The following is a 14,890-nucleotide window of genomic DNA, read 5'->3' as shown; positions in this document are numbered from 1 at the left end:
CACTGGCCTCATCAACACCTCTTCGAGCAGCAACCCAACTCAAGTTTTTGCTAGATGGTCTCCCATTCAACTACTGGCTAGGCCTGAACATGTTTAGTTTCTGGTGGAGGACCTCTTCTGAAATGCATGAGGAATGGCTGCTTTCGGCAGATTACAGCAGCAGGAAACCCCACTTGCAGATTAAGTACACCTGTAGAAGATTCTTGGTTCTGCCATGTCTTAGGGCTTAGTTGTTAAGGGAGGTGAGAGGGTACTGGTGTTTTGTCATCCCTGACCACTAAAATGACTGTGCTGAAGTGAATGCTGAATGGAGTTAAATGAACTGCTGTGCTTGAGTGCTCGGAAGACGAAGCTCCTTCTTAAGGAGGAAGGATTGACAGAAACTAAAGATGATAGAGAAAAAAACAGAAAATTTTGGTAGGTTGTAAGAATGGAGAATGGTAGAGGAAAAGAGGTCAGATGCCTTATAAATAAGAAAGACTGTCTGACATTTTAAAAGCATGTGCACATACAGATCTTGTTGGCTTTTCTTTCCTTATATGTGTACTTGTTATCTTTATGATTAAGTTTATTTAAATCATTTTGTCTCAATCATTATTTAGTGCAAGGTGGTAAATAAGACAAAACCTTACTTGCAATGATTAATGTTTATTAGTAAAAAGTAAATTCAGCATGTTTTACATTTTCACATTTTGATTTCACAATTTAAGTACAGCATAACTTAAGTTTGCAACAATGTCCCAGGTGAGATGAAACCTTCTAGTTTATGCATATTTGTCCAGCCGTCATTAAAAAACAAATTCTTGTTTTTTGCTTGTTTTTTTCATATCTGTGGCACACTGTCAATATAGCATTTTTCAGTAATTTTGTTAACCCTTCTTCTTCATGAATCCAATGTTCTGAGTTCAAATTTTTGCTATTTTCCACATGGACAATTCTCACACTTTTATCTTGGTACTCCAGATTTCTTCCTAAATCCACAGGAATGTGCATGTTAGGTTAAATGTTGATTGTAAATTAGCCTGAATGAGGTGTGCATTGTACAGCTTTTTCCAGCTTTTTTCCCCAGTGATGATGGGCTATACCATGGCCTATGTGGCCCACAACTGAATTAAGAGGGGTTGAGGATTTTGTATTATTTAGCTACATATTATAGAGAATGGACCATTTATGTAATGTGTAACACAACACAGGTGACCGTTAGAGATCTGGATATACAGAGGATTAAAGATTTTGGTCTTATGGCATATTTGCCCTATTGACAAGATATGCTCTAGTCTTACATCAGGTGTCACAATAATGAGATATACTCTAATAAAGGTTTGGGGCAGCCATTCGTATATTCTGGTATCCTGGCTGCAAAGTCTTTTTTTATCACAATAAACAGCACTGATGTGCATACAAATGAGTCCAAAACAAGACTGAGGGAAAAGGGAAAAAGGGCAGGCTTTTAAAGGGGAAGACAGGAAGTGATGTCATAAGGATCGGGCCCATGTTCTTCAATCATTGGATCGAGCCTGGACGTGACATCACAGGGGCCGGAGCCGGTAAGGTCTACTTCCATTGGCTCGGTCCTGGAAGTGACGTCAAGAGAGCCAGGTGGAATCTCGTGGGAATGTTCTACAGGAAAGGGAGAAAAAGAGTCAGTGCACTCTGCCACATCCCAGCATGCCTCAGAACTGCCTTCACTCAAGCCCTTTAGCTGCCTCCCATGCGCACGTGTGTGACACAGGTTTATTTGAAAAACACATAGGTAAATTACATACATTACATACACTTACATTACCAGCCTAAACTAGGGACGGATGTAAGATGCAGTATATTAATTTAAACTAAATGATTTTTGGTATACATCAGGGTAAGGGATTTGAGTTTTATTACACTATCACTGCATATACTGTTTATTAATGGCTTCACTTTCAGCCAACGTTTAGGCAGAAGTCTTGAAATGATCAAAGACTTAAAATTTCATAATTCTCTCTTTCTCTGCCAGTTTCACAGCCATTTTCAACGTTTAACATGTTCAGGTTGTCTGTCTGGATATCTGTATCCTCAATAAATGTCAAACTGGACTTGCTTACTCAAATACTGTTTTTTATGCACATGCACAAGGCTCATGAGATTCTGAGCACTTGCTGTCACTTACTTTTGCGATATTTGCTGATTAAAACTGAAACAAAAATATACTGTATATTTTTTCATTTTTTTAAATAAAGCCTATGAAACAGACTTAAAATGATATAGCAATCTTGCACGTAAAAGGTAAAATAAATAATATAATAAAATTAATTCTTTTACCTTTGTTCACCATTTTAAAAAGTTACTGCCATACATACAGTATTTTAAATGTGACCAACATATTTATTAACTGCTATTAAATTGGCCTAACCTAATTGCATTTTCTTTTCTGCTTGTTACTAGAACACAGACAAATCCAATGCAGTTCTCCAAATGGAAATATATCTGTTGTTGCTTAACAGTTATTTTCTACATGCTTTTGAATATGAAGACTGCGGTGTGAACAGTTCAGTTAATTATTTAAATGGTGAGACAGTAAATCATTGATAGATATATTAAGTGTCACCTCTTTTTAGATATAGAGAAGATGAGCTGTTTTTGGGATTAATTCCTGTCTTAGATTAAAACATAAACATTATTGTCTCTTTGCATGGGTCTTTGTGTCATGTTTCTCTTCAATGTTTTGTTTACTTGCTAGCAATGGTCTGTATACCTGGATCTTCTGTTTGTAACAGTCCTCAGTTTTTATTAAGACTTTGTGTTTAGCCTTGTTCTGAAATTTTGCTTTGTTGTTTGTTTAGCAATAGATTTTGATGAAACCATAGCTTTCTTGTGAGTGTTTTTGTGCATTTACATCTTCATCTGCACTCAGATAAGTCTGACAGCTTACTGTATATCCAAGAAAGTACACAGCTGTAAAGACATGTAAAACACAACTGTATTTGAACTAAGTAGCCTGCCATGCAGTAGTTACACTGAAAGTCAGTGTGTGTACATGGTCAGGCAGTGACATTGTGGTTAAGGCTTTGGATTTAGATGGTGGGTTCAGATCCCTTTACTGACACTGTGTGACCATGAACAAGTCACTTCACCTGCTCATGTTCCAGCTGTAAACAAAAGAAATGTAACCTGTTGTATCACAAGTGTTGTATGTCACCTTGGATAAAGATGTCAATCAAATAACCAGTATTAATACTGTTATAGGTAAAAGACACATTGGTAAAACTGGCATGGTATTCATGATGGCTATCAGAAGGTAATTGGCATGTACTGGTATCCAGCCCAGGTGTACACACATCTTGCAAATATACAAGAAAAATGATACTGAAGCACATCTACAAAACACATTTGCTTACTGCTGTTACTGTATAGTTCTTGCTAAATTTTGAGCTGTCTTTTAAAGAAAGTTTTCTGATTGGACACTTGGATAATCTTGATGAAAATTTGCTGAATCTCAGACTGTTTAGAAGACATGTAGGTTCAATGAAGTGATTGTGCAACAATTCAGTCTGATCTTTTTATAGGGTCAGTATACTCACATGTTCAGAGCACAGTGATATTCAACATATCAGTACTTTACTCAACTGATCAGTGAGTATAACTACATGACCGTGAAACATCTGTCAGTTAAGATATATAAATATACATTTTAAGTCTTCTCAGATATGAAATATTTGTATTACTTTGGATTTTGGCTCTTGAAATTTTGCACCTACAGTAGTTATTAGGTATTTATGTTTGGTCTGTCTATATTACCTCAAGTCAAACTGACCAACAACTTCTTTATTCCTGCAGTCATATGATACCTTTAAAATAAAGGCTGCCATTTTCTTTTAAGATTATTTTAAATTATAGCATTAAGATAATTTTGACAAAAACAAACCACTAAGCCCAACAACTTGTCAATTCTATTCACCTAATTTCAAAAATCCTTTATCTGAAACAGTTTATAGCATCTTTTTTACAAGTCACTGGAACCTCTAAGTAAGTGACCTGTTTAAAGAAAGATGTGTGAATGCTGAAAAATGTTCCTCTTTCAATTAGTGTATGATCCAGATATCTGGAACATACATTAAATGCAGTGGTACATGCTCTTCGCACAAATGTGCACATATTGTGCACATATTTTTTGTGTCAGCAGAGCAGACAGTTTCTCAAAACACAGAGATGGTAATAAATCATTATCATTTTTGTTCAAGGTTGATTCTTATGGGAATCAAAAGCTATAGTGCATCCGGAAAGTATTCACAGCGCATCACTTTTTCTACATTTTGTTATGTTACAGCCTTATTCCAAAATGGATTAAATTTATTTTTTTCCTCAGAATTCTACACACAACACCCCATAATGACAACTTGAAAAATGTTTACTTGAGATTTTTGTAAATTTGTTAAAAATAAAAAAACTGAGAAATCACATGTACATAAGTATTCACAGCCTTTGCTCAATACTTTGTCGATGCACCTTTGGCAGCAATTACAGCCTCAAGTCTTTTGAATATGATGCCACAAGCTTGGCACACCAATCCTTGGCCAGTTTCGCCCATTCCTCTTTGCAGCACCTCTCAGGCTCCATCATAAAATGTCTGTTTTGTTAATTTTTATGTTAACACTGTTGATCATTCAGTTACTGAATGCTTATACATATTTTCCTATGTGCCATGTGTTTTGTGGGTGGTCCAGAAGAGGCAGGGCTACCAGCCTAAGGACTACACACAGCCCTATAAAAGCTGAGGAAAAACCACAGTCAATTGTGTTTTGTTGAATATGCTTGGTGATGTGGTGAGTTCTAGTGATTATGGTTTTTGTGCTAATTTTTGTACATATACTGGGTTTTGAACCCTTGCTCTGTTTTTTGATCTCTGCTCTGGATTTGTGTTTTCTGGTCTTGATTGGCTTGGATTGCCTTGTTGTTTAAGGCAATGTCTTTTGACATACTACCCGGGTTTTGACAATTTTCTGCCTCTAGAAGGCATTTTGAGGTATTTTAGAGCTCTGTATGCTAAGGAACCCCAGGTTCATGACATACTTAAGTAGGTGTGTTCAACTTAAAGAATATATAGTCTTTGATTAACTGGTGTATTTCTTAACCTGTGTGGTACATGCTCTTCTTTACTCGGAACGTTATAAAGCATATTCTGCTCAAGCAACATAATAAACACAACATTTTTTAACTTAACTAAAACAAAAGTCAGATTTCTGCCATTTTCCAGTTTTGGTGTTTTCTCTGGGGCTATGCTGACCAGCATTGAAGCTATAGTCATTAAGAACCAACTCTTTTGGACAAGTCATTCCATTAAAATGCTTCAGTCCAAACTTCTGAGACAAGTCTGTTACATCTAGCTGTGCTGAGGTTAGAAAACCCAGGGTGGCCATTAGCCAGAGGAAGCAGTTTAAAGACAGTGTCAGTACCTACTTTAAGAATGTTTCGATATTACTATTTGGGTGATGCTAGTTGAGTCCTGTTGCAATTACTGCATAATCACTTCATCGCAATTATGTAATGTCACCATGATCATTTTACTTAATCAGCATATTTTGATCTTCTTGTGTGGTTTCAGTCTAGTCTGATCCTGTAAGTGAATCTCTCCTCAATTAAGTTATTCCCCCAATGCCTTTGTAGCCCTTGCTTACAAGGTTCACTTACTTCCCATGTTTTATATAATGGGAGGTAAGTGCACATGTGCGTAAACTAAGAAATGGGGTACTTTGCACCCGTCTTATCTATCTTAATAAAGGTAATCCTAGACCACCGTTTCAATTCCTTTTTACTTCATTCCCTTTTTATCAAGTTACAGTGATGCCAAAGGGCTAAAAAACAATCAGAAACAGGTAGAATCAGGCACATGTCACAAGCCTCTTGACAACTGTCTTTTAGGACAGGGTGAGAGAAAGAAACAAAGCACATATCCTGAGGGCAAGAACAGGAAGTGAGAAAGGTGTCCCGATAACAGGAGACTGCATGCTGCACATTTGAAACTGCACGTCCCAAATATCAACAGGATACACCTGCATATTTCGCAAAAAATCTCACCTTTCAATATCCCTTATTGCAGCCACTGAGCTTATCTGTTGTACCAATGAACCTCAAAGATGCTGATCTTACATCTCTAACAGAAGTTGGAAACTTAAGCTTGTTGAGTTGGTGGCTTTTCTATATTAAACAAGTCCAAGATTTAGACTTTTACTAGTTAAGTATAATTGCAAAACAAATAAACAGGCAATTAAATTGTTAATCACAATAATATTTATGACATTTAATTTCCAACAAAATGTTTATGATTGTAACAGGCCTAGCTTAGCCTCAGAACATTGGTTATAGCCATGAATGATTTATCAAAGTAGGACTTCACTTTGAGGCTGCCTTTATGGAGAGGTAGACAAAAGACAGCAGAGGAAGTAGAAGGAGAAGAGCACAAATTTACAGCTCCAGAACTGGACTCCTAAGTCATCAAAAGTCACAAATGTAACCTCGATGAGTATCATTAATGTTTCAGTTAACCAGCAAGAGAAAAAATGTACGGTCTTTCTAAGTGTATATTTGTCTAGTCAGCCGTACTTTCAGAAAAGACCTGGTAGATTCTGACTCAATACCTTTTCTGGATGATAAATAATGGAATTCCAAATAAAAAACAAGCATTAAAAAGGCTACATATTACAATCTACTAGCAAGAGCAACACAATTTATTTTATTGCTCTACAATCCTAAACTTAATAGCCATGAAGTATAAGATATTAGAAAATTTGTTGGCAGGACCATCACAGTTTGTAGCTGAAGGAACAATATATATACGTGGCTCAAATATGTCCAAAAGAATGTTTTAAAAGCTCAATTCCAGCGGGCAATCCTATCAATTTTAGTTAAATACCAAGTCAGCCAGAATTTTATTGCATGGCAGCTTTTTGAATAATTTACAATTGATCGCGTTCTGTGCTGAAACTATCATGAGATATGATCAAATATTAATACTTTAAGTGGCATTTATTATAATGGAATAGAAAAGTTAGCCAAATATTTTGGTGAAATTCTGTATCTTTATCTACTTATCATATGCCAGATAAATATGAAGTATTTCCATTACTCCAGTCTGTTAAATGTAAGTGTGTATATAAAGGTTTTATCATTAAGGATCCTACTTACCTGTTAGTATTCAAATCAGTGCCATTTACAGCGTACTTAACAATTACTTTATAACAAGCAATTGTAATACCCTGTAAATCATACACAATGTTAATATTTCATCATGGATTGCTAACATTGCCTTATAAAACATGTGAATATCTGATAAACTTAGTATCAAGGAAAAAAAATATATGATCATTGATTGAAGAGCTATACAGCTATGTAAGGTCTTTAAAATACTGAATATATAATAAACAATGTTTCATCCTTAATACTTACTTTGCTCATTTTCTTTGGTGTTGATGTGGATATATTTACAACATTGTAACACAAACACAAAATGCCTGACTATGGGTAATGGTTAATTCTGCTATAAAATATCTCACCTTATCTTTCCTAATATCTATCTATCTAATTTGAAATATATATTTTATACGTATAAATCGTCAATTTTAATTATTCAAACACCTCTAGTTTTGTCTGTTTTTTAAACAATTACTATCTCCAGTAGTGTCCAATGCAAAGATACAATATAATATAGTTTGTTTTTGTATAGCACTCTCAACTGAAAGCAGGTGCACAGCACTGACAGATTCTCAGGTAAATACAAAAATAGATTATACTAATTACTAAATACAGAGTTAGTGCATATAAGGATACATATTTGTTAAAACACTGGGAAAATAAAGTACAAACTGATTAACATAAATAGAAACCAAGACTCCTTCAGTAATGTGTCCCTTAGGAAAATCCTTGGGTACCACTTGTTTGACTTTGCGTAGAATGAGTGGTTGCTCACAGATTCCTAAATGAGGCACATTACCTGCATTGAGAGGGAGTGTCAGCTATGGCACTATGGACATGTGGCGCGATTCCTAGAGGGTGATCTGGCTTGCAGGATCCTCACTGTTGAGGATCCGAGCAGCTGGACCAGGCCAAGGAGACACCCACGTAACACCTGGCTGTGGAAGATAGATGGTCATTTCCAGACGATTGGACTGGACTGTGTGTCTGCTTGGGGGGTTGCCAACCAGGATCCCAAGCTATTTTGTCGTGTAGTGGTACAGCAACATGCTGTACCAGTGGATGCTCCCCAACACGACCCGACTTGAACTATAATCAATTAACAACAGAGTAGTTGAAAATTGTAAGGGGGAAAGTGAAAGATAAACTCCAACACAATCACAACCCTTGAGACCTCGCCCAATTCAATCAATCAATCAATCAATCAATCAATCAACATTTATTTATATAGCACATATTCATACAAAAAAATGTAGCTCAAAGTGCTTTACAAAATGAATAGAAAAATAGAAGACACAATAAAAAATAAACATAAGTCAACATTAATTAACATAGAATAAGAGTAAGGTCTGATGGCCAGGGTGGACAGAAAAAACAAAAAAAAACTCCAAAGGCTGGAGAAAAAAATAAAATCTGTAGGGGTTTCAGACCAAGAGACCGCCCAGTCCCCTCTGGGCAATCTACCTAACATAAGTCAAACAGTCCTCTTTGTATTTAGGGTTTTCATGGAAGGACCTGATGATGATGGTCACGTAGACTTCTGGCTTTCAGTCCATCAGTGTTGGTGCATCATGATGCTTTGAGTAGGTGGTGGTGGAGCAGGCCGCCACCACAAAGAAACCGGAAAAAGAAACAGAAGAGAGAGTAGGGGTCAGTATGGATTTTGGAGCCACTGTGAATAGTTATTATGATGAATTGAACATACAGAGTATCAGTATTAAGTTAAAGTGAAGTTATGAGAAGGCCATGTTAAAGTAATGTGTTTTCAGCAGTGTTTTAAAGTGCTCTACTGTATTTGCCTGGCGAATTCCTATTGGCAGGCTATTCCAGATTTTAGGTGTATAACAGCAGAAGGCCGCCTCACCACTTCTTTTAAGTTTAGCTTTTGGAATTATAAGGAGACACTCATTTGAAGATCTAAGGTTACGATTTGGAATATAACGTGTCAGGCATTCTGATATATAAGATGGAGCGAGATTATTTAAGGCTTTATAAACCATAAGCAGTATTTTAAAGTCAATCCTGAATGACACAGGCAACCAGTGTAGTGACATCAAAACTGGAGAAATGTGTTCAGATTTTCTTTTCCCAGTTAGGATTCTAGCAGCTGCATTCTGCACTCGTTGCAAGTGATTGATGTCTTTTTTGGGTAGTCCTGAGAGGAGTGCGTTACAGTAATCTAGTCTACTGAAAACAAAAGCGTGAATTAATTTCTCCGCATCTTTCAATGATATAAGAGTTCTAACTTTAGCTACGTTTCTTAAGTGAAAAAATGCTGTCCTAGTGGTCTGATAAATATGCGATTTAATATTCAGATTACAGTCAACGGTTACCCCTAAATTTTTTACTTCCGTCTTAACTTTTAATCCTAGTGCATCAAGTTTATTTCTGATAACCTCATTGAATCCATTATTGCCAATTACTAAAATTTCAGTTTTCTCTTTATTTAGTTTGAGAAAATTACTATTCATCCATTCAGAAATACCAGTAAGACATTGTGTTAGTGTATCGAAAGAGTCCGAGCCATCAGATGCTATTGATATTAGCCGCCTACCCTCTTTTCGGCATTCTATAGTAGAGTCTGTGCTGGCCGTCCAAGATGATGAAAGGACCTGTCTGTTTGATGATTCCAATGTTGCTTTATCTGAGATGACTTTTCCATAGGCAGTAGAAGAGTTTGGCACTAATGAATTGTACTAATAGGTTTTCAACTGAAATGTAGGCAAACATCCTTTGTACTCCTCAAAGAAAGTGATATCTAAAGAACAAAACCGTAACAAACCACTATATGTATGGTTTTACATTTTTAATGAATGAACAAATGCTTCTACATATAATGCATTAAAGAAAATCTTGTCTTTTGATAAAGGTAATCTACTGAATCAAAAAATTAATATAAAGGCAGGCTCAGTTATGGGACACAGTAAGTAGTAGTGAAAGGAAAAAAAAAACAAAACTGATGGCCAATATGAACAATTCTGCACATCCTCTCTATAACCAAAGAATTATTCAGCAGAAGTATGTCAAGAAGTGCAACTGGGTCTCAACAGCAAATGCCTTTATAATGACTCACTGGGATTGCTTTTTTACAGTATCTTTAGCCAAGTCAAAAATTTCCTTTCCTTTTAGTCATTCTTTTGTGCATTTTTGTTTGTTATAATGTAAAATGTATTTAGTTCTTTATTATTTTTCTGTAAAAAGCCAAATTTCCTGTCTATCTACGATGGCAAAGGAATACAGTAAGGCTGCTCCCTTTTTAGGATGCTGTTTTCATTGTGCATTGAACCTCTGTTACAGCGACTTTGGCTCCATCTTCAAGGTCTCACTATTCCCCAGGTTTCCAATATGTGTCTCAAGGAGGTCACCTAGGCAGATGAGCTGACTATTCTTACTGTTCATCCTGCATATGTACAAACTTTTTAGATGTTTTTCTCAACAAAAGTGAACTGGATTTCTCAGCAAAAGTGAACTTTTTGATTGGTGACTAGGGGACTACTGACCCCCCTGAACCCCTGGGTGGTCTCAAATGGAACAAAAAGGAGTTTAGACATCAGGGAGTTTATTTAAGGCATGGCTGAAGAGAATTGGGATAACAAGGTTGATAAGATTTAAGCCAGACAGAGCCATTGAAAATATCTTCCAGAACATCTCATGTTGGGGTACTAATGATTAATAATTTAGTAGCATCCATGTTCTGGCACAGGCTACAGTGTACATGCCTTCCGTTTTTAATTATCAAAGCCATTCAGAAAAAATATTGTAGATTTCTTCTGGGGTGGGCTACAGTGGGTGATGTGTAGTGTTCTGCACTTGCTGTTAGAAGGATGTGGTCAGGGCCTCATTAATTTAACAAGCAGGGAGGTGGCCTACAGATTGCAGACATTACAGAGGCTTTTATACGACCCAGAGCATCTGCCATGGAGGGAGGTGGCCTTTACTTTTTTTCTTAAAGTATGGAACCTATATTTTGATAGTTATCTACTTTTCGTGCAGTATGCTAAATTAGCTTTATCCAACTTTTTACCACAACGCACTAAACTTTGATATATTTTTTTTGTTTAATGAAAGAGCGTCTAACTTGAAATAGAATTCTGGATTGTCCACTATTACATTCTGATCATTTAATTTCTATTCTTTTAAGTGAAGGAATTATAAAAATTCAGCACCTGAATGAAAACACACAGTCCTGGCACACTCCTGCCCACCTTGCTGCAGTGTTAAGGGTTAGATTAGAGTGCCTAATTGAACTGTTTCTTATCAAGTGAAGCTGGCATTACACAGATTTGTTGTGGTCTCTATTTGCGCTGAATATTTTATATGTGAAGAACATTAGACCTGAAGTAATCACCTCCTACAGTTGTTGTGAGAACAGATACTTTTGACTGAGTAGACAGACTAGAGTATGTTCAAAGAATTGGTGATCTGGTAGAGAAACAATTTGAGCTGTTTGACAAAAAGATGTCTACAAACTTTAGGTTAAGGTGACATTTTATGAATGATTAAGAGAATTATCAGATTCAAAATCGAGAGCACAATTATAAATTATGTTGACTACCAGACCATCATGGTGAGCCTTTTACAAACTTCCATTTGTCGTGAATGCCAGGGGCGATGACCCGGCCAGGACGCCTTGGAGGACCGGAAGTGGGCGTGTGCCCATCTGGGATCACGTGGGGGCCACCTTCCTGGTTGCTTTGGGGGCCATGGGTTCAGGGCATGGAAGCCCCACCCTGTAGGGGCCCATGGTCACCGCCAGGAGGCGCCCCAATGCCTTGGGGACTTGTGACCTCAGCATTTCCGCCACACCAGGAAGTGCTGGGGAGAAGATTTAGGAGGACACCTGGAGAGCTGCCGGTAGAACAGCCGGTACTTCCGCCACGCTGGGGCGTGGCCAAGAGGGGAATGCCGGGAACCACCTGGAGCTCGTCCGGGAGTATATTAAAGGGGCCGCCTCTCTTCATTCAGGGCTAGAGTCGGGTGAAAGTAGGACGAGGCAGAGAGGAGAGTGGAGGCGGCCCGAAGGAAGGCATTAAGTGGCCAGGACTGTGTTGGGGTTTGTGCACTGACTTTATTTAGTGTCTGAGTGACACATTATTGTAAATAATTGTAAATAAAACGTGTGGTGGTTTGAAAACAACATGTCCGCCTGTCTGTGTCCGGGTCGGCTCCACACATTACAAAAAAAAATGGAGAGACTTGCAATAGAGGATTGTGTACTCATCTTTAGCTACCAATGCATTCCTGAGCACAATCCAAGCTGCAGCTTCAGGTCAGTGTCCATTTAGTGCCAAAAGAGAAACCCTATTCCATCTGTTCCTTTATTGTGAAAGACTGAGGCCACTCTTTTTAGACTTTTTTTGATGGTTTAGAAATAAACTTTACACTTGTTTGTTTTATTTTTGGAATAAAGTATAATAAGAAAGTTAAGAATAAGTGCACAATTGGTAATTTCCTGTTAGGAAATTCAATACTAGTGATTCTAAAAACAAGGAGAAACAAAGAGAAAAACCTCATGGAGACAAATGTAATGCTACTATTTAAAGAACTTGTAAAGAGAAGACTAAAACTTGAGTTTATGTATTATAGACAGATTAACTAAATTGAAAAGTATTTTTGACATATGGGGAACTGGACAAGTGCTGTGCTTTATTTAGAGGAATGTGTAGGCGTTGAACTGGTAAAATGGTGTTCAAAATTTGCAGGAAAATCTTCATTCTCTTTTCACGTTTCGATTGATGTTTGTTAATCATTGAATTGTATTTCTGAATATTTCACATCATCTGTTGAGTTTGTGTACAGTATAGGAGGTGTATACTGCAGAGAAGTGGTAGTTGGAAATTTGATTCTAATTTAACAAACATTTGTCTGAATTTAATGTATGGAATTGGAGGCATGTACTGTAGTGATGAAGTAAGAGTCAGAAATGAGTGTTTGTGATGTATGAATACCATATGATATGTGGGTGGGGCATGAGGTAAGAGGAAGTGTTGGAGTTCATTTGAAAGAAATATTTAAAAAAATAAAAACAACATGATATTGGAAGGGGTAAAGTTTTTTGTGTATGCATTCACATTTTTCATGTTTTTCCTAGATAAATGAATAAATATTATTTTAAAAATAAAAATATCAGTCTATCTAAGCTAAACTGAATCGGCATGGGTAAGTTTCAATTAATACATCTTCACGAGTTTATGCCATCGGATCTGTTGGGTAACTCTTGCTGAGAAACTGAATCCTGCTGGCTGGACTGGCAGTTGTATTAATCGCCTTGTAATGTGATCAGATGGTGAGTGAGTTAACATTGCAAATTTTTCATATTGTAGATATAGGGTAGCAAGGGTCTTACAAGTGAATGTAATGTATAGGTATCATTTATCATTGCATGAATATTTATTGCGGTGGGCTGGCACCCTGCCCGGGGTTTGTTTCCTGCCTTGCACCCTGTGTTGGCTGGGATTGGCTCCAGCAGACCCCCGTGACCCTGTAGTTAGGAAATAGCGGGTTGGATAATGGATGGATGGATGGATGAATATTTATCAGCTCTTTAAATTATGATTTTTTTTTCCATTTTACTATCAGAACATTATCAATAGTTTTAGGGACGTCCAGGAGCTTTGCCCAGTCGGGACACCCTCAGCTAGGAAGAACCGGGTGAAATAGCTTACACAGGACATTACAGATCATTATTATACAACGACTGCCTGATGACAGCCCCCTTGGTTGTGCCGGTCCCACAGGGCATCATGGGATTTGGAGTTTCTCAGGGTGAGTTGTGGAGACCAACCGACAAGCCCTGCTTTGTGAGGCACCTGCCTTACCCGGAAGTGCTCAAAATCAAAAACACTTCCAGGGATTACTTAAAAGGAGTTGCCTGCCTCTGCTCGGGGAGCCAGAGTCAGGAGGAAGGAGACACAGCTTGCTTGAGGACCAGCAGAAGCAAAAGAAACGAATAAAAGGCAAAGACAAGGAAAATTGCTAAGAGCTGCTTGTGCTTGGTACTGTGCATTTGGTGTTCTGGGAAGAGTTTCATGCCAATAAATCATGGTGCTTAATTGAAACTTGTGTCCAGCCCTGTCTATGTTGAGTGTTTAGGGAGCTGGAATGTCTCCTGGTGGCCACACAGTAGCAAGGCAAAACATAAGAAACAAAAAAGTGATGGCAAGCAGGCTGCAATCAAATTTCATTACTTACCCTGATACAGGAGCAGGTGATTTTTTATCATTTCTGAATAAAAATTCAGATTTGTGACGGTGCCCATCTTGGTGCAGTTTAGTGCACAGTCAGAAAACTCTTTGAATTACTTATCATTAATTATGCATTTACTGAACCAGTTTAATCTGATTTTTAGTGTTGTGAGAATCTGTATATAATCCTGACATTGGTGAGTGCAAGGAAGGATTCTAGTTTGGGTGAGGTAAGGAAAAAGTATGCAGCCAAAAAGTATGAAAAGCAGAAAAATATTTAGCCAAAAAATCTGTTACATATATACATATTATTGTACCTTTGGTTATGCCTCACACAAACCCAATTACTTTGACTGCACCCTGAATATGGTAAGTATATTTGTCAAACTGAGTTACCTGATTGCTGAAATGATGCAGAAGGGCACATATTTTAACCAGGTTCTGTGATCTACTCAGGGCTCAGTTACACTATTACATTTATTAAGTAATTTGATCCTCTTATGCTACGTTTGGCACCCATTCGTGTTTTGGCTTGTTGTGCT

The sequence above is a fragment of the Polypterus senegalus genome, chromosome 18, assembly GCF_016835505.1.
Source record: "Polypterus senegalus isolate Bchr_013 chromosome 18, ASM1683550v1, whole genome shotgun sequence".
NCBI classification, from domain to species: Eukaryota; Metazoa; Chordata; class Cladistia; order Polypteriformes; family Polypteridae; genus Polypterus; species Polypterus senegalus.
Note: the sequence above shows the minus strand (reverse complement) of the source record.